This window comes from Lepidochelys kempii, chromosome 4, assembly GCF_965140285.1.
Source record: "Lepidochelys kempii isolate rLepKem1 chromosome 4, rLepKem1.hap1, whole genome shotgun sequence".
Lineage (NCBI taxonomy): Eukaryota > Metazoa > Chordata > Testudines > Cheloniidae > Lepidochelys > Lepidochelys kempii.
Genome location: NC_136383.1, coordinates 116,910,053 through 116,937,460, shown reverse-complemented (window position 1 = coordinate 116,937,460; position 27,408 = coordinate 116,910,053). Strand labels below are relative to the sequence as shown.

Sequence of the window (27,408 nt, the reverse complement as noted above, 5' to 3'; positions counted from 1 at the left end):
TTCCCAGGATCCTCCTTCTTCCCTTTTTTAAAGATTGGCACTACATTAGCCTTTTTCCAGTCATCCGGGACTTCCCCGGTTCGCCACGAGTTTTCAAAGATAATGGCCAATGGCTCTGCAATCACAGCCGCCAATTCCTTCAGCACTCTCGGATGCAACTTGTCCGGCCCCATGGACTTGTGCACATCCAGCTTTTCTAAATAGTCCCTAACCACCTCTATCTCCACAGAGGGCTGGCCATCTCTTCCCCATGTTGTGATGCCCAGCGCAGCAGTCTGGGAGCTGACCTTGTTAGTGAAAACAGAGGCAAAAAAAGCATTGAGTACATTAGCTTTTTCCACATCCTCTGTCACTAGGTTGCCTCCCTCATTCAGTAAGGGGCCCACACTTTCCTTGGCTTTCTTCTTGTTGCCAACATACCTGAAGAAACCCTTCTTGTTACTCTTAACATCTCTGGCTAGCTGCAGCTCCAGGTGCGATTTGGCCCTCCTGATATCATTCCTACATGCCCGAGCAATATTTTTATACTCTTCCCTGGTCATATGTCCAACCTTCCACTTTTTGTAAGCTTCTTTTTTATGTTTAAGATCCGCTAGGATTTCACCATTAAGCCAAGCTGGTCGCCTGCCATATTTACTATTCTTTCGACTCTTTCGAGATGCTGCGTACAAAATGCCAAGTGAATGGCCCTTGCCAGGGGGTTGAGAATTTGGTCCTTGTTGAATTATTTTCACTGCCTGGGTATAAGAGACATAATTCATTTGTGTGTGACCACTCTCCTGTACTCCCACTTGGATTTGCATTGTTAGTACATAAAAAAGCATCTCCTCACTTGCCAACTGACCAACTCTGATATAGAAGTTGGAAACAAAATAGACATGGAACTTGATGTCTTTTGTTTTTAGTTATTTTTGTGACTAACCAAACTGTTAGTTAATCTGGATGATATTTCAGAAAAATGAAAATATAGTGTTTCTACATTTAAAAGAGAAAAGAGTGTAGTCGTTAAAGTAAGAGATAAGCCAAATTGATGAGTTTAGGGTAATTAACATACTAATCCTTCAAGATCTGTGCTGCATGGTCATTTGTAACCACTGGAAAGAGATTCATGGATTCTTTAACAAAAGAGATGTTGGATTTAGTTTTTTCATTGCCTTGTACACTCTCTGTCACTTTCCAGGTCCTTGTGATATGCCTGAAATGTAATTCAGGAAATCTTGATATGGTAATCTTAACAAAAACAGTCTTTGTGCTGAGACACATCCCAGACTAATTGTCCTGATAGAAGTGTTTGGACTGCATATTCATGGTGAAAAAGCAGCACCTTAATTGAGTGATTGACCACATGGTAGAAGAGATAATGGGATTCACAGACTGCCTGATTCCCATCACAGAACAAATCTCTGATCTGTTTGTATGTAATAGTTAAACAAGCTTAGGGCTCAGGCTGCCAGTCACCAAATATATTCTTTTCCTTCCCTCCTCCATTCCCCTTTTTACCCTAATTATTTTTTCAAAGCGAAGCCATTTATTTCTTTAGTCACTACTGTTTCTGATAAAAAAAAATCTTAGTAAAATAACTATAATAGTAATCTACCCTCTGAAGCAGTTTTGTATTTGGTTTGTAGAGGGATACATTGGTGGAAGAATTTTTCACTGAATGATAGCCTTAGCTTTGCTGAGAAATAATTACCATCTGAAGCCAAGATTCCATGTTTATGGTCTGCTGGCTTTGTTTGGCTTTTAGAATTCCATGTCTCTCCTTCATCCCTGTCACAGCTGATGTTCTCCTTTTCTTGAAATCTGCTGACCGGATGTAGCAGCATAGCCTCGAATCAGAAGGCCCGAGAGAAGATGTGGAAATTTAAAATCCTGGGTCTCTGCACATACCACATTTCTTACTGCTTTTTGTGAATCACATCTCCAGTGTAAAATAGCACCCACTGTGGTGATGCAAAGTAGCAATTTATCACTAGAAACAGCGTTGAGAAAAATAGCCACTGTTACTGAGAAACTTCTAAGGTAAACTAAGATGGTCCATATAACACATATCCTTCAAGTCTGTTGAATCATGTCCTATTTAGAGTGCAGCATAAAGTACTTTAAAAAAACATTGATATAATATCTTAAGAACATAAGAACGGCCATACTGGGTCAGACCAATGGTCCATCTAGCCCAGTGTCCTGTCTTCTGACAGTGGCTAGTGCCAGGTGCCCCAGAGGGAATGAATAGAACAGGCAATCATTGAGTGATCCATCCCCTGTCGTCCACCCCCAGCTTCAGGCAATCTTGGCTGTAACCAAACACAGAAACATTAGATACGGATTTTCATGTACTAAACTGATAAACCAATCATCATGCCACATTCTTAATTTTTTTTTGTCAGAGGTGTTCTTCCTTTTCCCATCCCAAGCTGTGATATCACTATCTCTTGCACTCCGCCTTGTCTTTCCAAACCCACAAACCGTGTGTCTTCAAGGGGTCTGGAAGGGGATCTGTGACAAGTGGCCTGGGTCTGAAATGCACGTTCATGAGTGTTTTACTCTCACTTTCCTCCCACTACCCTTTTTATTACCTTTTCTCACTATTTTACATATGCCTCTTGTCACGATAGCTGTCCTTCTGCATGGAAGGAGTGAACTGAGCTCCCTTTAGTGTTTCATTAATGTCAGTCCTGATCATCTGGGAGATGTTGAATGATACAAGGCTGACCTCCTCCCTCAGGTGATCTGTAGTGCTCTGTGCATCTGCTATGTTGGTGGGTGAATGACAGAGCCTGAAACTAGAAGGAAGCGTCCAAGGGGAAATATTCTTTTAGGAAACTAAGCTGTTACTATGAAAGAATGTTCTTGTTCCAAGGTTTTAAGGCCAGAAGGGACCATTACAATAATTAATCTGATTTTCTACAACATACAGGCTGTAGAACTTCACACAGTAATTCCTCCATCAAGTCCAATAACTTGTAATTCAACATGTAGAAAGGTACCCACTCTCAATTTAAAGACCCCAAGTGGTGGAGAATCTACTACTTCCCTTGGTAAACTAATTCAGATGGTTAATTATTCCCATTGGTAAACTGTTCTCTTCTTTTAGTTGGGATAGGCAGTGTGGCCTCCTTGATAGAGCACTGGACTAGTACTCTGGACACCTTGGTTTTGTAATCAGTTTGTTGGGTGACCTTGGGCAATTCATGTCACCTCCCTGTACCTTGATTTCCCCATCAGTATAATGGGGATAAAGATACTGACCTCCTTTGCAAAGTGCTTTGGGCTTCACTGATGAAAAGTGCTATGGAAAAGCTATATGGTATTATTATTTATTAGTAGCAGTAGTCTGGCTAATTTACTGCAAAGAAAAATAAACCTCCCATGTTACAAATGTGAGTTAATGGAGAAAGAAATTAAGTCATGCATGTATTGAATATATCGATCAAAATCTTTAACTGGAGAGCTCTTGTCACGGTTCCTCCCCCACTCTGAACTCTAGGGTACAGATGTGGGGACCTGCATGAAAAACCTCCTAAGCTTATCTTTACCAGCTTAGGTCAAAACTTCCCCAAGGTACAAAATATTACATCCGTTATCCTTGGACTGGCCGCTACCACCACCAAACTAATACTGGTTACTGGGGAAGAGCTGTTTGGACGCGTCCTTCCCCCCAAAATACTTCCCAAAACCTTGCACCCCACTTCCTGGACAAGGTTTGGTAAAAAGCCTCACCAATTTGCCTAGGTGACTACAGACCCAGACCCTTGGATCTTAAGAACAATGAACAATCCTCCCAACACTTGCACCCCCCCTTTCCTGGGAAATGTTGGATAAAAAGCCTCACCAATTTGCATAGGTGACCACAGACCCAAACCCTTGGATCTGAGAACAATGAAAAAAGCATTCAGTGTTTTACAAGAAGACTTTTAATAAAAAATAGAAGTAAATAGAAATAAAGAAATCCCCCCTGTAAAATCAGGATGGTAGATATCTTACAGGGTAATTAGATTCAAAAACATAGAGAACCCCTCTAGGCAAAACCTTAAGTTACAAAAAAGATACACAGACAGAAATAGTTATTCTATTCAGTACAATTCTTTTCTCAGCCATTTAAAGAAATCATAATCTAACACATACCTAGCTAGATTACTTACTAAAAGTTCTAAGACTCCATTTCTGTTCTGTCCCTGGCCAAGACGACTACAGACAGACACAGACCCTTTGTTTCTCTCCCTCCTCCCAGCTTTTGAAAGTATCTTGTCTCCTCATTGGTCATTTTGGTCAGGTGCCAGCGAGGTTACCTTTAGCTTCTTAACCCTTTACAGGTGAGAGGAGCTTTCCCCTGGCCAGGAGGGATTTCAAAGGGGTTTACCCTTCCCTTTATATTTATGACAGCTCTACATTGTGCAGCAATTCTTGACAAATAAATTGTTCTCGCTATTGTTTAGAAAGAAGACAAACTAGTGGTCTTGCTGCCTGGCATATCTGGTTTAGGCTGTGGTAACTCATTAGAAGATTCTAAAGTATGCAGTATTACATAGATGGGACCCTATCTTGTCAAGTTAAATATGGTACGCACTGGTTGTACTGTTAAACTAATATGTGGATAATCCAAAGACACCCTAGTCTCGCTGGACAAACAAATTATCTGACTTGTTCACCTTCTTGGCAAGTTAGAAACACAGCAATTTTTAAAAAAGTGAAGCACAGAGAAAATTGCTCCTGGCTTCTTTATTCATTATATATTTTTTTCCAATTTGTGTGGATTCAAAATTAAACTTTATTTGTATTTATTTATTTTATTTTGTAATTTAAATATTAATTAGTTATTCAGATACAGTGCAACTGTTTGACTACAGATGTATGGTCACTCCAGACTTGCCACTCTGGACACTGCTCTTCATTTCAGGATACCTGCTAATAAAAATACAATCGGCACGATCAAGAAGTGGATCTGACAATTCATTTCTCATGATCTTTCATTGACATAGTCAGCATCCCTTGGTATGTCTTAGGGTCTCATCCTGAGAGTTGCTGCTAACAGGTGCATAGATAAGACTAATTATGAAAATTCATCAGCACAAATACATTATTTTGTTCCATTTTATTTCCATTATGTAGCACCCCATGAGATAAAAGAAAAGAAGTTCCTGACTCATGGAATTTATATGGGCATGATACTGAGAGTTGTTGAGCTCCGATTGAAATCATGTGTCCGATCCTTCACTCTTTGAAGTTGATGAAAGCAGGATTGGACCCATAGATGGTAAGCTGACAGGTATCTGACCTGCATATTTCATACAGTATCTCCCACACCTAAATGCTATATAAATAATGTGGAACAAAATAGCTTGTTAAATATCTGGCAATATAAATAATTATAAGCAGTGTTATCTATGCACTTATCAGTTTTATGTTTCAAGTTAGAATATCTTTTTACAGTGTAGGAGACTGATGATACTAATTACAGTCACTGAGCACAATCCAGGCAGGTATTAAACAAGTTCTTCATCTCCCAAAGCTGTTCAGTCTTGACCTATAGCCAAAAAAAAGTTAATGGATATTCATTTAACTGCAGTATGCATTGTTGTCAAATAAGAAGTTAATACATTTGGTGTACATAAGAACAGCCCTGATGGGTCAGAACAGTGATCCATCCAGCCCAGTTAACCCGTCTTCCTATGGTGGCCAGTGCCAGATATTTCAGAGGGAATGAACAGAACAGGGCAGTTTGTCGAGTGATACAACTCCTGTGGTCCAGTCCCAGCTTCTGGCAGTGAGAGGCTTAGGGACACCCAGAGCATAGGGTTGCATCCCTGGCCATCTCGGCTAATAGCCATTAATGGATTTATCCCCACAAACTTCTCTAATTCTTTTTTTGAACCTGGTTATACTTTTGGCTTTTGCAACATCCCCTGGCAACAAGTTCCGCAGGTTGACTATACATTGTGTGAAGAAGTAATTCCTTATGTTTGTTTTAAACCAGCTGCTAATTAATTTCATTGGGTGACCCTTGGGTCATGTGTTTTGTGAAGGGGTAAATAACGCTTTCTTAATCACTTTCTCCATACCATCCATGATTTTATAGATCTCTATCATATCTTCTCCTTCGTTAACTTTTTTCTAAATTGAACAGTCCCAGTCTTTTTAATCTCTCCTAATTTGGAAGCTGTTTCATGCCCCTAATCAATTTTCATCACCTTCTCTGCATCTTTTCCAATTCTAATACGTCTTTTCTGAGATGGGGCAACTAGAACTGCATGCAGTATTCAAGATGTGGGTGTATCATGGATTTATATAGTGGCATTATGTTTTATTATCAATCCCTTTCCTTAAGGATTCTGACATTCTGTTGGCTTTTTGTCTGCCACTGTATATTGAGCAGATGTTTTCAGAGAACTACTCACAATGACTTCAAGATCTTTCTTGAGTAGTAACATCTAATTTAGACCCCCATCATTTTGTATATATAGTTGGGTTTGTTTTCCAATGTACATTACTTTCACTTATCAACATTGAATTTCACCTGTCATTTTGTTGTCCAGTCACCTAGTTTTGTGAGATGCCTTTGTAATTCTTGACAGCTTTGGATTTAACAATCTTGAGTAATTTTATAATGTCTGCAAATTTGTCACCTCACTGTTTACCCCTTTTTCCAGATAATTTATGAATATGTTGACCAGCACAGGTCCCCGTACAGATCCTTGAGGGACCCCCGCTATTTACCTCTCTCCATTCTGAAAACTGACCATTTATTCCTACCCTTTGTTTCCTGTCTTTTAACAATTACTGATCCATGAGAGGACCTTCCCTCTTATCCCATGACTGCCTACTTTGTTGAAGAGCCTTTGGTGAGGGATCTTGACACAGGCTTACTGAAAGTCCAAGTACACTATAGCCACTGGATCTCTAGTCTATATGTTTTTGACCCCCTCAAAGAATTCTTATAGATTGTTGAGGCATGATTTCCTTTTACAAAAGCTGAATTGACTTGATCCCAACATATCATGTTCATCCATATGTCTGATAATTCTGTTCTATTCTGTAGTTTCAATTAGTATGCCTGGTACTGAAGTTAAGCTTAGCAGCCTGTAATTGCTGGGATCGCCTCTGGTGCCTTTTTTAAAAATTGGCATTACATTAGCTATCCACCAGTCATCTGGAATAGAGGCTGGATTTAAGTGATAAGATACGTATCATACCACAGTTAGTAATTCTGCAATTTCATATTTGAGTTCCTTCAGAATTCTTGGTTGAATACCATCTGGTCCTGGTGACTTATTACTGTTTAACTTATCAATTTGTTCCTAAACCTCCTCTATTGACACCTGTAATTGGGCATTGTAGGTTATGATTATACACATTAGTCAGATAAATTTAGTGCACTCTTGTAAATGTCTTTGTTTTTAGAAGGTTACAGTTTGGCATGAGGTTGTGGGGAATCTTCTTCTACCTAACTAGCTGAAAAAGTAAAACATGTGGCTGCAGACAGCAGGTGAATCCTGCGACCTGACTGCAAGCCCATTGATGTCAATTCAAAGACTCCCTTTAACTTCATTAGGGTTTGGACTGGGGTAGTTTTACAGATATAATGCTTTCTTTGGTTAAACAGAGTCTCTTCTAATACTTTTTAAAGGGTTCAGCTTAGCCCTGGTCTACACTGGGGGGGGGGCGGGAATCGATCTAAGTTATGCAACTTCAGCTACGTGAATAAAGTAGCTGAAGTCGACGTACTGTGGTGTCTTCACCGTGGTGAGTTGCCTGCTGCCACTCCCCCGTCAACTACCTGCACCTCTCGTGGTGCTGGAGTACAGGAAATGACAGGAGAGCGCTTGGGGGTCAATTTATCGTGTCTAGACTTGACGCGATAAATTGATCCCCGCTGGATTGATCGCTGCCCACCGATCCGGCGGGTAGTGAAGACATACCCTTAGTTCTGTTACGTCAGGTGTCAGATTTCCCTGATATAGTGTCAGTTTCTAGCAGAGAATGCATGAAGACCACAAGCATCAAAGATTTGAAATTCCTCCCTGTTTCACCTTTGGTAATAGTGGTGTCATCCTAGTTCCTAGTGGATATTTGTCCACATCTAAAAATCAACACACAGTTTGTCATGACTGAAAGCCTCAGCTCAAGACTAGAATAGCAGAGATGTTGTATAGTGAGGTAATTATTCATAATGCATGGCAAAGCTTGTGTGGAGAAGCTTGCTCAGTGCCTAGCTCCATTCAGAGCAACCAGACCACAAAGTCAATCAAGCACTAGATTAATCCAAAGTCTTAAATTAACTGATACAAAAGAAATTATTTACTAATTTTAAAAAAAGTTAGGTTTTAAATTTATGGAACACGATGACCTAGAATTGTGGAAACCCTATTTACTATGTGTACAACAAAATTTTTGCTTGTTGGGATACTTTCATTAGAAATACATCACATTTTTGTGACAGTCCTTGGGAGATTACAGTAAAATTATTCCTAGAGCACTCATTAGGACATACAAACTATGTAATGCAAAATTATGTAGCAGTTCTCAATTCCTTAAAGGTTAAGTAAAGGGATTAAAGTCTATCAGTATGGCTCTTTCTTTCAAGGGAACAGGCATCTGATTCCATTTCACATATAAATGTTTTCAATTATCAAAATTGTGTGTAAAGGTGCTATTATTGTAATACCTGTTGAATGGCAAGACACTCAGTCTTTTCTAAGCATTCTAATCGTTGAACTTGTCCTAGTTTTCTTCCATTCACCATCTGCCAGCTTTCCTTAAGCCGTGCTGTCTAATAATTAAGGGCATGGTTGGCACTGGATAGAATTTATTAACCTTGGCTTTATCTGTAGCTTGGCTAAAGTTAGATTTTTTTTTTATGTCCTTGATTAGCTTGCTATGTAGAGCTTGTGTTTAGACTCAAGCAGGATATAAAATGGCATTGCACTAATACTATGCTGGGTGTTAAGATGAGGGTCTAAATTCAGCTATGCTTCACAACTACTCGCAGATGTTTCAGAAATATATCTAAATTGTTCCCTTAAAATAAATATGTAGTTTTTTAAAATGTACTTGCAGGTTTAGCTTTTACATGGTTAAATTCCTGCTGGACACGATATAATCAAGAAACATACAAAAAAGTTCGGTTAATCAAAGGCTTTGAGGCTACATAGATCCAGCCCCTCTTTGGAATTAGGTATACGTTTCCACATCATATAGTTTCTTCCAAATATTTAAGGCTAATAAACAGTGTATAATCTCAACCTTTGTTATTAGCAGTTAGTCTCACTTCTGTATAAAGATATTGCATCTCTCCTAGTTTCTAAATTCTTCTTTCATACAATATTTTAATGCCTCCTTGAAATTAACTAGTATCATTTTTCCTACTCCATTTATAAGATTGTGTATAATGATTAGGGCACGACAGTTGTTTAACACTGTCGTGTTTCATGATTAGTCCTACCCACTCTGTTGAAGTTCTGAGGAGGATTGGTCTTATGGTTAAGGTACTGGACAGAGGTGCGAGAGACCTGAGTTCTGTTCCTTGCTCTGCCACAGGCTTCCTGTGTAATCCTGGGCAAGTCACTTAGGGCAAGAGTTTCCAAAGTGGTTTTAAGGTGTTTCAATTTTTTGTTTACCAACTTGTGATACTGTAATGAAGGCCTGATTTTTCAGAGGGGTGAGTGTTCAGCACTTACTTTAAAGGAGCCTGCTTTTCAGACTCTTCTGCAGAGCACCCAAAAATAAAGGTACCCATGGTACACAGATTGCCTGGCTTAAAATGAAAGTACCCAGGATAACCAGTCACTTTAGAAAATCTTGACTTTGCAATCTTTCTGTACCTCAATTTCCCATTGTTAAAAGTGGGTAATATTTCCTTTAATAGAATCATAGGACTGTAAGGGACCTCGAGAGGTCATCTAGTCCAGTTATCTTTGTCTTGCCTATTTTGATAGTCCCTGCTGTGAAGAAACAATCTCACACTTTGTGGCCTTTATCAGACTAGGATTTAAAGATATTATGTTAGCTAACATGTTCTAACTAACATGTTTTAAAACTCTAAAGTAGACATGTATTGCATACTTTAACATGCTATGCTGGGGGAATTAAATCTAGGCTTCCCCATAGGCTTTAATTCCACCAGTTCAGTACATGTTAAAGGCAACGTGCCTTGTCTATAGTAGACGTAAACCTTGTTAGGAAAAACATGTTTTCTCTGCTTTTGGATTAATCCATTGTGGAGGTGAACCTATGATCTCCATGTGGTTACTCTTAAAGATCGCTCTTAAAGAAACTCCAGCTACAGGCGTGATAAATGCAGTAGCCTATTTGATTAGAGCTGCGGTTTTCCATAGGGTCTGTGAGTCACGTCCGCGGCCGCTGGCCCTCTGATCAGCTCCTGCTCCTCCCTCCCAGTGCCTCCTGCACACCATGGAACAGCTGTTCAGGAGGCACTGGTGGGGAGAGGGAGGAGTGGGGAGTGGTGTGGAAAGTGGCAGGGAAGAGGAGGGGCAGGGGTGGGGTGGGAAGAGGTGGGGGTGGGACATTGGGGGAGGGGTGGAGTGGGGGCGGGGCCTGGGGTTGAGTGGGGGTTTAACACCCCTGGGGAAAATTAGAAGCTGGCTTAGGAGTCCGTTAAACATTTTTCAATAAAAATGGGGGTCCTTGGGTTGCTAAAGATTGAGAGCCGTTGGATTAGAGCAATGAATGCACAGGCAACCAGTTTATTTCCAGGTGTATTAAAAGGTGTTGTGTTTGATCGGTAAAGCCTTGTGTGGTAGGTGCCTGGCACTGTGGGATAGCCCCTCTCTTCATGATCTTGTGAACAGTTCCTAGATTTGAATTCCACTCGCAGCATCTGTCTGGGTTTCCATTCCTAGTTTAGATGGGCAGGGTGGACTGCTGGAATGGAGCCGAAAGAGGTTTCATATGGCCCCTGTGCTGGGCTAAATCCTGGGAGCTGGGGAATGCTGGCCAAACTGCACCCCTCTCCCATAGAAGGCCAAGGGGTGCCAGAGACTTTCAGGGGAGGAGCTACCTATTGTCCCTTAGTGAGTGTCTCCCTCCCTTGCTGCTGGGATAGGCCCCCTTTCACCACAGGACCCATCAATTTCCACCACCTGTTGATGCAGGTGAATGGCATTTCTGATCCCTATCTCTTGTGACTTTTTCAACCTCTTGAATGTAGTTTCTTTTACTTATTACTGTTAACTTCTTGCACTTCCTTGTTCATCTCTATTGGTTCTACATTCTTAATATGTTGTTGTTTGGTAGATGGCATATATAAAGTTGGGCATAGTTAATTTTATTTCAGCAGTTTTGTTTTTTCCTCTTAATCACATTTAAATTTTACTTTGCTACCCCTAGATTCCTCAATCTCTGTACTAGACTTTTGCATCGTTTCCCCCACCCTTCCTTACTGATTTATGTTGCTCTTTAGGCACACCTTCCTTATTTCAATTTGGTTTCATTTCAAGTCAAGAATTGCTCTTCTTTTGTGGGGTTTTTGTCTTTTTTACCTTGTTACAGTGTGTGTGCATGGAATTGATGCCTTCATCGTGGCCACTGGATTAGAAGGTTTTTTTTGCTCAAGGACAAAGGGTGGCATTGAACTGCAGAGTGATTCTCTACACCCTAGTACAGACAATTTGGTATAGTAATTTCGGAGGAGTTAAACTCTGTAGTTCATGTTTTGAAATCTTAAAATAAAAAAAGTTATCATTTTTCTATGTTTTCATTTCTTCCTCTTCCACTGACACTCAGACAGCCATATGTTGGTATAAGATTTACAGACTGTTGTGTAGTTTCATTATGCTTTGCTTTTCTGAACTACCTTTAATTACTGTCCAGTATTAATGTAAGGATTAGCCTACTGACTGTGGAGATTGAGCTGCCCTTACTTGTGGGGGCAGAGTTTGATGCCTGACATCTTTATTAATATAACAACTACCAATGTAGTTATAGCAAATGTGTGTTGGTTAGAAATAAACTATGGAAACTGTTTTAAAAATCTGTTGGTCTCTAAAGTGCCACAAGGACTTCTCGTTGTTTTTGCTTTAAAAAGAGTAAGTTGAAATGGAGGGTTATTCATAACTGTCTTGTTTTTTCAAGTCATTGACTATATCTATGTATTCTGCGACCACCTTGGTCATAGGAGAGTCATTTCATTATGGTTCGATGAGTGGCGTTCTTATCCCAGTGGTGCTCATCTCCTTTCTGGGCTTTAAATCATTATGTACCTAAATATTAAGTTGAAGTGAACGAGTTTAGTAAGGAATGCTATATAGCCATTGTCGCGTATATAATATCTTAAAAGGAAAACTGGAATGATAGTTACCGTATTTCTTTGGTTTGCTAAATATTCACTAATTAGGACTATATCTTTAAAAAACCCATTCTGTTTTTGGGAACAATTGTTTCAGTATTTTCGTAACACTGTGCAGCCTCTCAATTGGAACTTGCATTTTACTGATACTTCCCAGCAGGAATCCCATTCTCCAAACGGTTTGAGACAATGAAATTGTTGCTTGGCATTTGAATGCATGTAAATTAGTGTAAGGCAACTTTATATTCAGCGTAGTTAAAAATATTTGGTCTACAAAATACTAGTAACTGTCTTAGAAACCGCTTTAAATGTCTCTCATGTTCCGAGGCTGATTTGCATTTCCTGTCTCACATTATCAAGATGACAGCTTCCTGTTTGTTAAATTACTCTTAAATTTAAGATCGCTTTCTTCTTCATAAATGGACTATTTGATTACATTTTATATTACTTTTTTCTTTACCTTTAGAAAGATACTGTTAACGCAGTCTAGTCAGTTTAAAAAAAAATGTGTTAAGCTCGTTCAGATATTTTACCTGGCTCTCCCAACCTCTCCCCATCAATATTTGTCTTTATTGTCACTCTCCTATGTTTTTAAAAGCACGTGGTGTTGTTTTCTTCCCTTGATGTATGATGAAAGCCCCACAGACACCAGGGAATCTGACTATATATAATGCACAAAGTAAAAAAACTGGAGAAAAATAGATCCCTCTCCCACTAATCTCATTCAATTGTAGAAATCTGTGTTGTTTTTAATATAATGGATGAAAAGATTCTGATGGGAAAGCGAAGTTTTGTTGTTGATGGCACCCCTTTAAGTGGTTGTTCAGGTCCATTACTTGCAGAAACATATGAATGCATTTGGTAGATCTTGAGGAAGATGAAGACAGATGTTACTAATCCTTTTGAACCAGTGATTAGGTTAGATGAGCTTAATTTCTTTCTTTGTTAAAACAAGATGAATAGGAAATGTCATCAAGGCTTAGTCAGAAGACATAACTAAAACCAAAAGAACAACTTTACATACCTGTAAATATCAGCACTCCAGTTTGTTTGCAGCAGGTTGTCTTCTAAACCAGTATCTCCTTTTTAAAGGTTCTTACTGTCCTGAAATATAATAGCTGTGTCAAATTATATTCAGAGTACACCAATATTTGTCTGCATATAGTAGATTTTTGTAAATTGGTCTGCACAGCCATCTTTGGTATTTGACGATGTTTTTAATCTAATTTGCAAAGACAACTGAAAGAGCTTGAAAAATTGAGCAGATATCCACTAACCAGAGGTGGATACAAAAGTTGAGGGTGGGTTTAAGGCTAAGTCTCAATTGCAACATGCTTGTGAAAAGCCCAACAACTGTCAGCAGATAGGCAGGGAGAGAGTGAGGGGATTTCTTCCAGTGTGCTTTTCCTGCCCCCCACGTGAGAATTCTTTCTTTCATATCTTTCTCTGCCTAGTAGGTTTCTTGTTAAATGTGAAATTCCTGCAAAGTATTGGAAGGGATGGAGCTTTCTGTCCCTTCTACTCCTCGAGAGCTTGCTGGCTGATGTTAGGTTACTGGTCCTCCCCACTGTACTTTTCCCCCAGCCCTCTTTTTTTCGGCCTTCTTCCATTATAAGTAACTCCACTGCTTGTCTCTATTGTTGCTCATACAATAGCTTTTCCAAAAAGCAGCCAACTGAAATTGTCATAATCCTTGACAGATTCAAAGCTACCCTCACAGGATTCTGAATAGCAGCTGTGAAACTGATTTGAGACTTGCTATTTTCATGCTACAGCTGTTTTGCAAAGCTGGGAGTGGCAGCAGAGGGCCTGGAGCTGTCTGCAAAATCAGGCAAGGCTATTAGTTCCCATTTGGATTATCATCTTCACATCTATAAGTGCTAGGGTGATAGTGATCTTAAGGCATGGAGAGCTTGCATTTAACACTTAGTTGTGTAATATTTAAGTATAAATAAGTTAACACAAATAGGAAGCTTTACTGTGTAATAATCCAGAAAAGGACTAGATGAGACAAGTGTGTGAATATAAATGTAACAAACTTTTTTCAAGTTAAACTAACCAAGAATTATAGCGTGAACGTGGCTGGTTCACTGTACCATCTAAAAGTCCCTGCTTTCTTGTGCTGTTGAATGGGAGCTACAATTTCTGAGTCTCTCTCTGCATTGTTAGACAGGAACTGTTGGTAGGAGACATAGAGAAGAGGATGACCAGCTCCTTAAGCACCTGTCTGTAACACGTAGGAAAAAATGGTGTGATGAGTGCTGGAGGTCTCAGGCTGGCAGTGCTAAAACTTATTTGGAATTTCTAAATATTCTAGATGATAATTTCCTCACCCAAAAAGTGTTGCATCCAACACAGGGGAGTTTCTATGTTAGACCTGAATACTAGCTTTAGGGAATATAAAGGGAATTTCAATTTTTGCTATAGATTCATAGATACTAAGATCAGAAGGGACCATTATGATCATCTAGTCTGACCTCCTGCACAACGCAGGCCACAGAATCTCACCCACCCACTCCTGTGAAAAACCTCTCACCTATGTCTGAGCTATTGAAGTCCTCAAATCGTGGTTTAAAGACCTCAAGGAGCAGAGAATCTTCCAGCAAGTGACCCGTGCCCCATGCTACAGAGGAAGGTGAAAAACCTCCAGGGTCTCTTCCAATCTGCCCTGGAGGAAAATTCCTTCCCGACCCCAAATATGGCAATCAGCTAAACCCTGAGCATATGGGCAAGATTCACCTGCCAGATACTATAGAAAATTCTTTTCTGGGTAACTCAGATTCCACCCCATCTAACATCCCATCACAGGCCATTAGGCCTATTTACCATGAATATTTAATTACCAAAATCACGTTGTCCCATCATACCATCTCCTCCATAAACTTATTGAGTTTAATCTTAAAGCCAGATAGATCTTTTGCCCCCACTGCTTCCCTTGGAAGGCTATTCCAAAACTTCACTCCTCTAATGGTTAGAAACCTTCATCTAATTTCAAGTCTAAACTTCCTGGTGGCCAGTTCATATTCATTTGTTCTTGTGTCCACATTGGTACTGAGCTTAAATAATTCCTCTCCCTCTCTGGTATTTATCCCTCTGATATATTTATAGAGAGCAATCATATCTCCCCTCAACCTTCTTTTAGTTAGGCTAAACAAGCCAAGCTCCTTGAGTCTCCTTTCATAAGACAAGTTTTCCATTCCTCGGATCATCCTAGTTGCCCTTCTCTGTACCTGTTCCAGTTTGAATTCATCTTTCTTAAACATGGGAGACCAGAACTGCACACAGTATTCCAGGTGAGGTCTCACCAATGTCTTGCATAATGGTACTAAAACCACCTTATCCCTACTGGAAATACCTCTCCTGCGAGTGGAGGTTGGTTCTGCTTAGTAGCCAGGCAAGGAACAGCTGGCTAGTGGATAGACCCTGTGCTGCTCTTACCTGGTGCAAGTATTTAGATATCCTACGACTGTACTGAAAGCAGGGAAAAGATTCAGTTTTAATATAAGCAGCTGGGAATGCCCTACAAAACCAGGACATTTAAAACTGGCACATTATGTCATTCGAGGCTCTTTTGATATTTCATGTTATCAGGATGGTAAGAAGTATTTTGTTGTCAGTACACTGTAGCAAAACATACTTCCTGTAGGATGATAAATGACATTTTTATTACTGTATGACACTGGTAAATAAAATCAGTTGTTCTAGGATTATTTTTTTTAAAAAATATTCTATAATGGGATTTTATTTAGATGTGAGAGATTAAATCATGTTACTTTATACATTGCTCATGTGTCTGTTTGAAGCATTGCTACTTTGAATGAAAGGATTTGCTAGAGGGTAAAAAATTTCCTTCTGTGGTTACTGAAAATATTAAGGTTTATCTTCTGTAGTAAAATTTCAGTGTTTGTAAAAATTACATGCAATTGACTGTATTTTCTACTATTTTTACTACATACATCTTGCTTCCTCACTGTTTTATCAGAACAGAGGTCTTTCAGGTCTTCCAAACAGATGTGTACATTGTAGGCTTTCATATTTGTAATGGCTTTGCTGCCTGTCTCTCTGGAGTTGCTAAACGTGCTTTTGAGCTGTTTTAATGTTACCAAGTGTCACAGTTTGGAATTTCAGAAAGAGAAGGGCAGGCAAAAGTTAGTCATACATGTGCTGAAACAGTTTGGAATCTGGATGACATTTTTAAATTTGGATTGTGATTTTGAAAGAAAATCTTTTTTCATGCAAGAGGAAAAAAGAAATAAAGAGTCCAGGACTTACCCTATTTTGCAGATATTGAGCTAATGTGCATCCTAGATAATTCATGTGGTAGTTTTGCTGAATTACTTTACAGTATGGAAATTCCACAGTAGAAGGGAAAACTTCTTTTAGAGTTGCTTAAAATGTTGATCTGACTTTTTGCTGCATGTTGGGTTGTGTCTCAGTGATTATGGGTTGGGACATGTTTGAGTTCTTTCATCCTTGATTATTGCTAGATGCAGCTCTACACATAGGCATCAGTGTTGGAAGACACAAGTGGGACTGATGCTGTACGTCAGTGGTTCTCAAGTAGGCGTCTGGGGCCCCCTGCGGGGGCCATGAACAGGTTTCAGGGGACCTACCAAGCAGGGGGCCCAGGGTAGAAAGCTAAGGCTGAAGCCACGACCCTGAGCCCTGCCACCCAGGGCTGAAGCCGACGCCCGAGCACTGTAGCTTCGCGGGAGCCCCTGTGGCATGAGGCCCCAGGCAATTGCCCTGCTTGCTACCCCCTGACACCAGCCCTGGCTTTTATATGCAGAAAATCAGTTACTGTGGCATAGGTGGGCTGTGGGTTTTTATAGCATTTTGGGAGGGGGAGGGGGCTCAGAAAGAAAAAGGTTGAGAACCCCTGCTGTACATCATATTTTGAGATGGAGAATGCTTAGACAAAACAGTATTGTTCAGATTGATGTGATACCCTTTTATTACCTTTTGAAATATCCTGACTTATTGCTCAGCATTACTATTTATATTAGGCCCATGAGTCCTTTTAAGCACTTAAATAGGAAATATGCTAACACGATTACAATGAACATGTTTAGCCACCATTTAAAAACTGATTTACCAGTAGTTACCATACTTAATCTTGAGTGAATCTTAGATGTCACTTTGTGGCAACCTGAGGCAAGTGTTGAGTTTTTATGGTTACCAATCCATGTCTATCTTGTGTTGAGTAAGGTGGATGTTGGCCCAGTCAAAAGAGCCCAGTCATAATGCTACTATATAAATCCATGGTGCACCCTCATCTTGAATACTGTGTCCACTTCTCGTCGCCCAATTTCCAAAAGGATATAGTGGAACTTGAAAAGGTTCCAGAGAAGGGCAACAAAAATGATCAAGGGTATGGAATGGTTTCCATACGAGGAGAAACTTAAAAGATTCGGGCTGTTCAGTTTAGAAAAGAGACCGCTATGAGGAGGATATGATAGAGGTCTCTAAAGTCATGAATGATGTGGGGAAAAGTGAATTGAGAAGTGTTATTTACCCCTTCCCACAATAAACCCCCCCCCCCAGAGGTCTCCCAATGAAATTAGTAGGCAGCAGACAAACAAGAGCAAATACTTTCTCACACAATGCACATTTAACTAATGGAACTCATTGCCATGGGTGGTTGTTATGACCAAAAGTGTAATGGGGTTTAACCCCTCCCCCCCTCACAAATGAGTTAATGGAGGATGTGTCCCTCAATGGTTGTTAGCCAAGATAGTCAGGGCTGCAGTCCCATGCTTGGGGTGACCCATAACCTCTGTCAGAAACCGGGAGGGAAAGATAGGTTTGGATCACTCCAACTGCATTGTTCAGTACACTCACACTGAAGGTGTGGTACAGGCCACTGTCAGAAACATGATACTGGGCTAGATGGGCCATTGATTTGACCCAGTATGGCAGTTCTTATATTCTAGTGAGAGATTCCATTCCTGTTGATGTCTGTGGGATTTGGATCAGACCCATAATCCATCTTTTTCTATCTTTTTAAATATAGTTTTATTTTGTAGTGAATTTGGGTGCTCGTGAAAGATAAAGTTGTCCCTATAACACACTGCTACTGTTCCTCTTCCTTATTTTCAAGGGATCACTTCTAACCATGAGTAGTTCAATGATCATTCAAGTCCTTGACTACTCTGAGATGCAGCAAGAATTCCATTTGTGATAATTGTATTGTGATGTAGATGAGTGGTTTTCAAACTGTGGCTCACGACCCAGTACTGGGTTGTGGAATGTAAGGCACTGGGTCGTGGCAGCTCTGGTCAGCACCACTGACCGGGCCTTTAAAAGTCCCATCGGCGGTGCTGCCTGGCTAATGCAGGCTAGTCCCTACCTGTTCTGTGCTGCACCCCAGAAGTGGCCAGCTGCTGGTCTGGCTCCTAGGCGGGGGGCGGGGCGGCAAGGGACTCCATGTGCTGCCCCTGCCCCGAGCACCGCACTCCCATTGGCCGGGAACTGGGGGGTGGTGGTGCCTGTGGGCGAGAGCCGCACGGAGCCATGTGCGCGTATATTAATCTTACTTATAATAGCTGTATTATGTGTTATAAGGTCATATTTTATGTGTTTGCTCTTTAACTGTAAAAGTGTTTGCTAAAACTGTAAAAGCCCACAGTCAGGAGAGAAGCATTACCAAGTGTGAAATACTAGTTTACCACAAGAAGTGTCATCTTCTGCCCAACAAAAGAAGGTGGTTGTTGTACATCAGTGGACAAACAACTTTGTTTTTCCCAGACTGCCAAAAAGGGGATGGGCACAAACATTCATCACCTCGCATCTTGATCTCTGGCACAAGGGAGTAAAAATCCCTGTCAAGAAGAAATTGTCATCACTGTGCTGCTTGGAATTTGAAGAGGGCAATATTTCTAAGCATAAGCAAAGGGTCTACAAACTGCTTAGCTTGAGTTAGCCTTAAAGAACATATAGAACCTGTACATTACAGCAACTTCTATTACTTCTTGGAACCTGAGACTGTAACTCGTGTGTGTATGTGTTTATTTTCTTTAACCTTGTAAATAACTCTCTTGTTTCCTTTTCTTAGTTATTTAGTTTATTACAGGATTGGCTACAAGCGTTGCCTTTCGTGTGTGATCTGAGGTGCAGTTGACCTGGGAAAGTGCCTGGTCATTTGGGACTGGGAGTAACCTGAATATTTTTGTGATAGATGGTCCTTTTCACCAAAAATCACAAAGGCAGGCTTGTCAGGGTGGCAAGATAGACTGGAGTGCCCAAGGGAACTGTCTGTGACTCCATCATAAGGCTGTTATAGTGCTTGAGGAGTTCACACTTGATACTTGATTGGTGAAATCTAATTATAGAACACACAATTTGGGGTTTATGCCCTGTTTCTTAACAGTCTGTCCTGAGTTGGCAGTCATGCTCGTGAACTACTCTAGACAGCTTGACAGAGGGGGATTTCCCTTCCCCTGGGATTTGTGCCTTTTTTGAGCCCTTGATTCAATGTATTAATCAGCAATTTCAGCAGCCTCCTAAACTGTGGGAGGTATTTTTTGTCAGATGGAAAAAGTAGAATTATTTTTCCTCCTTGGCTTCTTTCACATACAGCAACCATAGGTATCACTAAAAAATCTGGTTTATTTATTTTTTTTTTAAAGTTGGCCGTGTCCCTTTTGAAGATAACTTCATTACATATAATATTGACAGTTACTCTTTGGAAGTTTCACCCAGGATTTCAGGTTTTCTGTCTCATCATTACCATGGCAAATCTCAAGGGGAAGTAGCTTCCTTGCAGATCAAGCGCTACCGGATGAATCTCTAGCTAGGTCTTAAGTCTTTAAGACTGACTGGCTGGATATTCAGATTACATCCATCATTGGTGCTGTTATCATGCCGCCGTATTTTTGGGTGCCCATGTGATTGCTGGCCATGTAGTGACATTCCTTGGTAAACATGCTTTGTAATTTGTTGGTCTTCCATCCTAATAAGCTGTCCAAGGAAGCTGATGGAACCAAAACAGTGCTGATAGAGGTGGTTTCTGGGTTTGGCTACAAATGTCATTGCTGATGATGTCCTTCCACTTTCTCCTCTACTAGAAAATACAGTCCCATAAAAAGTATTCAGTTTTTCGTATTATGTTAAAGGACTTTCCGAAAATGCTGTATTGTGGTTCTGAACTTCTACCACTAGATGTTACCTTTTATAATGCGTGTTCTCTGTGAATTTAAACTATACAATATTTATCCCAGCCAAGATATTTAGTGATATAAAATATAGCTCCTATAGCTTTGAATTAATTTCTAGGTTTAAAAAAGGTTTTAATACAAGTATATTTGTATCAAAATATTTAATATTGGACTACTTAAAAGGAAAAAAGTGAGTTTGGGGTCATCCTATTCCAATCAACTTGTGTACTGCTGGTGAGTGAGAATGGGTTACCATGGAATGATGTATGCTACTTGTATGGTAATGACTACATTATTGATATAAGTTTCCACTAGCAATACTGTAGTTCATTATTTCTAAGAGTTAGAAGCAGTTGGATGCGTGTGGTGATAATAAATGCTAAGACTCACAAAAAGTGCATCTCCCAGCCGTGAATACTTTATGAATATTTTTAGCATACTAATAAAATTGTTCATGCCTTTCTTTGCCTGAGAGAATTGCTGCTTCCATTGCACATCGGTAGTCTTAATGTGATTGGATGTAGGCTCTCTGATGATAAACCAGGATGCTTCTCAGGATTTTAGCAGGTTTATTCGTGCTTACAGCAATTCTAAAACCTTTGCAGTTACCCTGTCATACTTTTAACCAGCTGAATCCCTGATCAGGTAGGAGAAAATATGGAAAGAGCAAAGCTAGAAACCTTTGGAAATAATTAACACCTTTAATCAATTATCCTCAGTAACTGTGGTGTAAAAGTCAGGCATATATGCTGCTGTGTGGTGTTCATTTTGTTAGGAAAAAGAAAAGGAGTACTTGTGGCACCTTAGAGACTAACCAATTTATTTGAGCATGAGCTTTCGTGAGCTACAGCTCACTTCATCAGATGTTTACCGTGGAAACTGCAGCAGACTTTATATACACACAGAAATCATGAAACAATACCTCCTCCCACCCCACTGTCCTGCTGGTAATAGCTTATCTAAAGTGATCAACAGGTGGGCCATTTCCAGCACAAATCCAGGTTTTCTCACCCTCCACGCCCCCCCACAAATTCACTCTCCTGCTGGTGCTAGCCCATCCAAAGTGACAACTCTTTACATAATCAAGTCGGGCTATTTCCTGCATAGATCAAGGTTTTCTCACATCCCCCCCACCCCCATACACACACAAACTCACTCTCCTGCTGGTAATAGCTCATCTAAACTGACCATTCTCCAGGTTTAAATCCAAGTTAAACCAGAACATCTGGGGGGGGGGGTAGGAAAAAACAAGAGGACACAGGCTACCTTGCATAATGACTTAGCCACTCCCAGTCTCTATTTAAGCCTAAATTAATAGTATCCAATTTGCAAATGAATTCCAATTCAGCAGTTTCTCGCTGGAGTCTGGATTTGAAGTTTTTTTGTTTTAAGATAGCGACCTTCATGTCTGTGATTGCGTGACCAGGAAGCCCAGTGAAGTGCACTTCAGAACTATTTTTTATTTGGACACTTAATCATGTATTGATATCTTTCTCTTGGAAGCTACTTACAAAATTTAAGTGTTCAGTGTTAAGAAAGTTCTAGCCATCTTTAATAAATGGACTGGTCAAGGCAGAGAACAAATGGAGGTCTTGATGGATGTTGTCTATGAAAATGAATTAAATGAAAAGATTTAGAAAAGCCTTTCTACCCATCACCATTAACATTTTAAATGTTTATTCTGTAGCCTGAATATCCAGAGATAATACCATAATGAGTCTTTGAAATGCCTGAAAGTAACACACAAACAGTACTCCTTGCTATTCGATTTTGCTGAGTCAGCAGAAGTAAATGAAAGTGCATAGAATAAACTCAGGAGTATAACTCAAGGGGTGGCCCTGAAGTCTTTAGAATTTCTCTATGCATTTATACTATACTTAGCATCATAGTAGCAGTATCTGGTCCAGGCCGGGGAAGCCAGTGATCCAACCAGTGGATCATGTGCCACCTGAGGCATGTTGCACATACACTAAGAAGAAGCGCCTAATAAGGTTATCATTTCTACACTAGAAAGGTCCATACATTAATTTCTTCCCTCTTTCCCCTGAACCATCCAGGGCATTTAGAAAAGAAGTAATTTTAGCTTCCCTTAGGCCTTCAAAGATCTGATTCCAGGAAAATATATCCAGATACATGGTGTAGGAGAATACGAATTACTATGGAACAACAGTAAAGACAAATCTAGGCAAGCAATAAAAGAACCGAAGCATAATGCTTATACTGAGGTGGAGGAAGAAATGTGAGGAGAGGGAAGAAAGGAGGATCAGAGAGCCGGAATTTTAAACTGTGTTCCAGATTATACAGAACGGGTCTCCTACTGTATCAATAATTGGGTTGGAGATATAGTAGTGGTGGCTATAGTGGAGATTTGAGAAGCAAGGGAAGTCCCAAACTGCCTTAAAATTATGAAATTAGAAAAAAAATTGGGGTTCTTTTCATTTGGTTTCTGGGTGTTAGGGCAAACTTGGGTCATATCTCCCCAAATATAAGGGCTAGAACCCTCTTTTCCCCAAAGTGAAAGATGAGATTCTCACATAATCACTTATCTCCAGCAACTGCAGGTTTAAACTAAGATGCCAAAGATCTCAAAAGTTGAGTCACTGAGTCATCCTGAAGCATTTTTTTTTAATTTCTGTTATCCAGAATGTCAAGTTTGGCTTATTGCCTGTATTTGTAAAGATACTGAGTGCTGTTTCAAGTATGAATGATCTGTTCAAATGCCACAATCTAAGCCATGCACATGCACCAGATTTTAAGTGAAGACAATAAGTGACTCTCCCAGTTGCTGTATCAGGTGTGTTGCCTACAAAACTGCTCAGGAACAATTTGTATAACATTTTCAAAATTGATCTAAATTGCAAGAATATAGTGTGCTGTGATGATTCTGGAATGCCAACCCCAATACTCATCGAAATGATCTTTTGCACATGTTCTTTCTATGAGATTGTGATGGGGTGGTGTCATAAATATAAAGGGAAGGGTAAACCCCTTTGAAATCCCTCCTGGCCAGGGGAAAGCTCCTCTCACCTGTAAAGGGTTAAGAAGCTAAAGGTAACCTCGCTGGCACCTGACCAAAATGACCAATGAGGAGACCAGATACTTTCAAAAGCTGGGAGGAGGGAGAGAAACAAAGGGTCTGTGTGTCTGTCTATAGTCTGTCTTTGTCGGGGATAGACCAGGAATGGAGTCTTAGAACTTTTAGTAAGTAATCTAGCTAGGCATGTGTTAGATTATGATTTCTTTAAATGGCTGAGAAAAGAATTGTACTGAATAGAATAACTATTTCTGTCTGTGTATCTTTTTTGTAACTTAAGGTTTTGCCTAGAGGGGTTCTCTATGTTTTTGAATCTAATTACCCTGTAAGATATCTACCATCCTGATTTTACAGGGGGGATTTCTTTATTTCTATTTACTTCTATTTTTATTAAGTCTTCTTGTAAGAAAACTGAATGCTTTTTCAGTGTTCTCAGATCCAAGGGTTTGGGTCTGTGGTCACCTATGCAAATTGGTGAGGCTTTTTACCAAACCTTGTCCAGGAAGTGGGGTACAAGGTTTTGGGAAGTATTTTGGGGGGAAAGACGCGTCCAAACAGCTCTTCCCCAGTAACCAGTATTAGTTTGGTGGTGGTAGCGGCCAATCCAAGGACGACGGGTGGAATATTTTGTACCTTGGGGAAGTTTTGACCTAAGCTGGTAAAGATAAGCTTAGGAGGTTTTTCATGCAGGTCCCCACATCTGTACCCTAGAGTTCAGAGTGGGGGAGGAACCTTGACAGGTGGACTAGTCCCAGAGCACTTCTAGTGGAGACCTCAGGGTCCTGCTACACCCAGTTCCAGAGAGAAACAGAAGAGAAGTCCTCCAAGTGGCTTAGAGTGGCTGCAGGAATGGCCAATCAGGGGCCAGGAGGGCCATATAAAAAGGAGCAGCAGAGCCAGTCAGTCAGTTGATGCTTGGAGCTGGCTGGCAGAAAGAGCAGCAGGATCATGGACAGCTCAGTGTAGGCAGGGACTGGGGGAGCAAGAGAGCACCTGACTGGGTGCTGGGACTGAGTAAGGACTGAGCCCTGGGAGGGCTGCAGGAAGATAATGTCTCCAGGGAAGAAGCCCTGGGGGTATGGCCCCATACCAGGGCCAGAACTACTTAAAGACTGAGTCAAGGGAGAGCTAGAGACACACCAACCGAAGGGTACTGAGAGAGGCTCTTGGTGGACTGTTTACCTTGTAAGGGGTGTCTTCTGATTCACTTATAGATTGTGTGAGAGACTCCACCACCGACTCGGGCCACCAGAACTGAAAGACTGCAGACACACCTGACCAGAAGGGGGTGCTTGCAAGAGGTGGATGCAGTGCCATTATAGTGAGACACCTTTGTCCCTATGTTGTCAGCAATTGTTCAATTTATTTGGCATCCTCTGTAGACCAGGGTAATTTATTTTATGAGATGAACAGCATCATAGATAGCTTGCTGATGTGTGTCTGTAAAAGTGGTCTGTATGTCTGTCTTTGCTCAAGTCTAGAGGATATTTCTTTTCCACCTCTCCCTCCCCACCTCTCTAACAATCATGAATATGTAAATAAAAATGAAATGCTAGTTGGTGGTACAAAGGAGGGGGAATGGGGGCAGGGGTGTATGTGTGTTGTGTAAGTGGTGTTATTGAGCAAAGGTCTGCAGTTTAGGTTTGAAGGTTGCCTTTTAGAGATCTGAATGAAGGAGGTGTATATGAAATGTGATGTTGACAACAAAGCAATAGGCTTCTTTTATATCAAAGGGTGGGATTATCCTCTCTATCTGTACTGTATGAAGTACATGGGACCAATGAGGTGTGTTCTGTTTTCCCCAGAATATTTACAACTTGTGACTAGTTGCTCTTTCGATATCACAATTCCAATTGCAACCCAGTTTTTAAATTGCCCACCACATAGGAAGAACACCTGTAAGCACAGTATATGCAGTTGCAGCCTCTTGTTCTCCTCCAAAAGAGCCAGCTTGTGCCATCCACTTATTTATGAGAGTTTTATGTCTGTAAAACTCTTTGAAGATGAAAAATGTTATATTATTGCTATGTAGTAGGATTAGGCTGGGTCATTGCCAGAGGTGTATAATAATAATTAAATTGCGATACAATGACTACCTATTTTATGTCCTAAATAATGCCCCAGAAGAAGGACTATAGTCTTCTCCCAACTGGCCACAATAATTTGCAGCTGTTTTCAGAAATAGAAAAAACAATTAGCCACCCTAAGTTTTAGACTCTGAGAAGTATACCCAGAAAGTGTTACATACTATGGAATACTCCGATGAAACAGCATACAGTAGTCCATAGCAAAGGCTGTGATGAGAGGAGAGATATGTAGTATTGCATGTAACTTGTTCTGCATCGCTCTGTGTCCAGGATATTTTTTAAAGTGGAGTTTTAAAGTCAAATAAAATAGTTTCAGAGTAACAGCCGTGTTAGTCTGTATTCGCAAAAAGAAAAGGAGTACTTGTGGCACCTTAGAGACTAACCAATTTATTTGAGCATGAGCTTTCGTGAGCTACAGCTCACATCATCGGATGCATACCGGTATGCATCCGATGATGTGAGCTGTAGCTCACGAAAGCTCATGCTCAAATAAATTGGTTAGTCTCTAAGGTGCCACAAGTACTCCTTTTCTTTTTGCAAATAAAACAGTGTTTTTTAAGTCTTAAAAGTGGGAACTCATCAGAGATATTACATTTCTGTTCTGCTTCCAAGCCCATTTTATGTTAATGGAAGTTATGGATCAATATCTGACTCAGAGGAATGGACTACTTATAGAAGGACACAACTTAGAGAAAAAAAAATGAAAAGAAGCAATATTGCAAAAATTGATGGTTACAAGAATCAAGCTTAGTGATATTATTAAAGGTATAGGTAGATTCTGTTTTGCAAGTGGACATGTGATCTAGTGATTAAATCGGAGGACTGGGAGTTGGAAATTGTGAGGATTTTTTTCTGCATCTGCTGTCTAAGTGTATTTTAACTTCTGTGTGCCTCTATTTTTTTGATTTTTAAAATGGATATAATACTTGTCCACTTACAATGTAGTGAAGCTAAAATGACATTTGTAAAGCCCTTTTGTCTTCTGTAGCAACTGTCTTCTAAAAATCTTGAAGTTATACTTAATATTATGATTTTTGTAGAGTGCTTTTGGAGAGGACAAGTACCTTGTAAGTTATGTAATAATATTAATAATCTCTTTATAAAAGCCTTCCCTTTATTTCTTGAGGATAGTGGATATGTTTATTAACACAGCTGGGAAATTTGAGCTGCTTTCTAAATGTTCTGTTAGGATTGACTGCAAAACTAAAACGTAAAAATGCAAGGACCTTGAAATACCTTTCTCTGAGGCTATTATGTATTGGCCTTGGTCTCTTATGCATAGTTGTCAACATATTGCATTCCTGACTACTATGTCTTTTCTGTGTTCAAATCTTCCTGATAAGTTAGTCTTGTCTTTTGTGGAGAAGGAAAATTATAAAACCCCACAGTTGGATACAGTACTAGCTGTGTTTTGATGGAGAACACTTGGACTCCAAGAGTTCACAGATGAGTTTGAAGGCAAGAAAACCCTGAACTATGATACAGATTCTTATGTCCTTTCCAATTTACTTTATTGGAAGAATGAATTACTTTGAGAAAAAGGTGACTTTGTGATTAAGGCACTGTGAGATAACTGGCTCCGTGGATACGGGGAAAGCGGTGGACATGATATACCTTGACTTTAGCAAAGCTTTTAATACGATCTCCCACAGTATTCTTGCCAGCAAGTTAAAGAAGTATGGATATGTTGACAACTACGCATAAGAGACCAAGGCCAATACATAATAGCCTCAGAGAAAGGTATTTCAAGGTCCTTGCATTTTTACATTTTAGTTTTGCAGTCAACCCTAATAGAACATTTAGAAAGCCGCTCAAATTTCCCAGCCGTGT

General features: G+C 40.1%; 1 protein-coding gene across 7 annotated transcripts in view; it reads left to right on the top strand.

Moving 5' to 3' along the window:
• JAKMIP1 (janus kinase and microtubule interacting protein 1) overlaps positions 1-27,408 on the top strand; it is a 316,709-nt gene that overhangs the window by 12,546 nt on the left and 276,755 nt on the right. For 5 of the 7 annotated variants that reach the window (XM_073342549.2, XM_073342542.2, XM_073342546.2 and 2 more), the window contains exon 2: positions 5,110-5,254. The exons of the other annotated variants lie outside the window; for them this stretch is intronic. The gene's annotated coding sequence lies outside the window, so the exon portion shown is untranslated. The remainder of the gene's footprint in view (positions 1-5,109; positions 5,255-27,408) is intronic. 7 annotated transcript variants of the gene reach the window in all.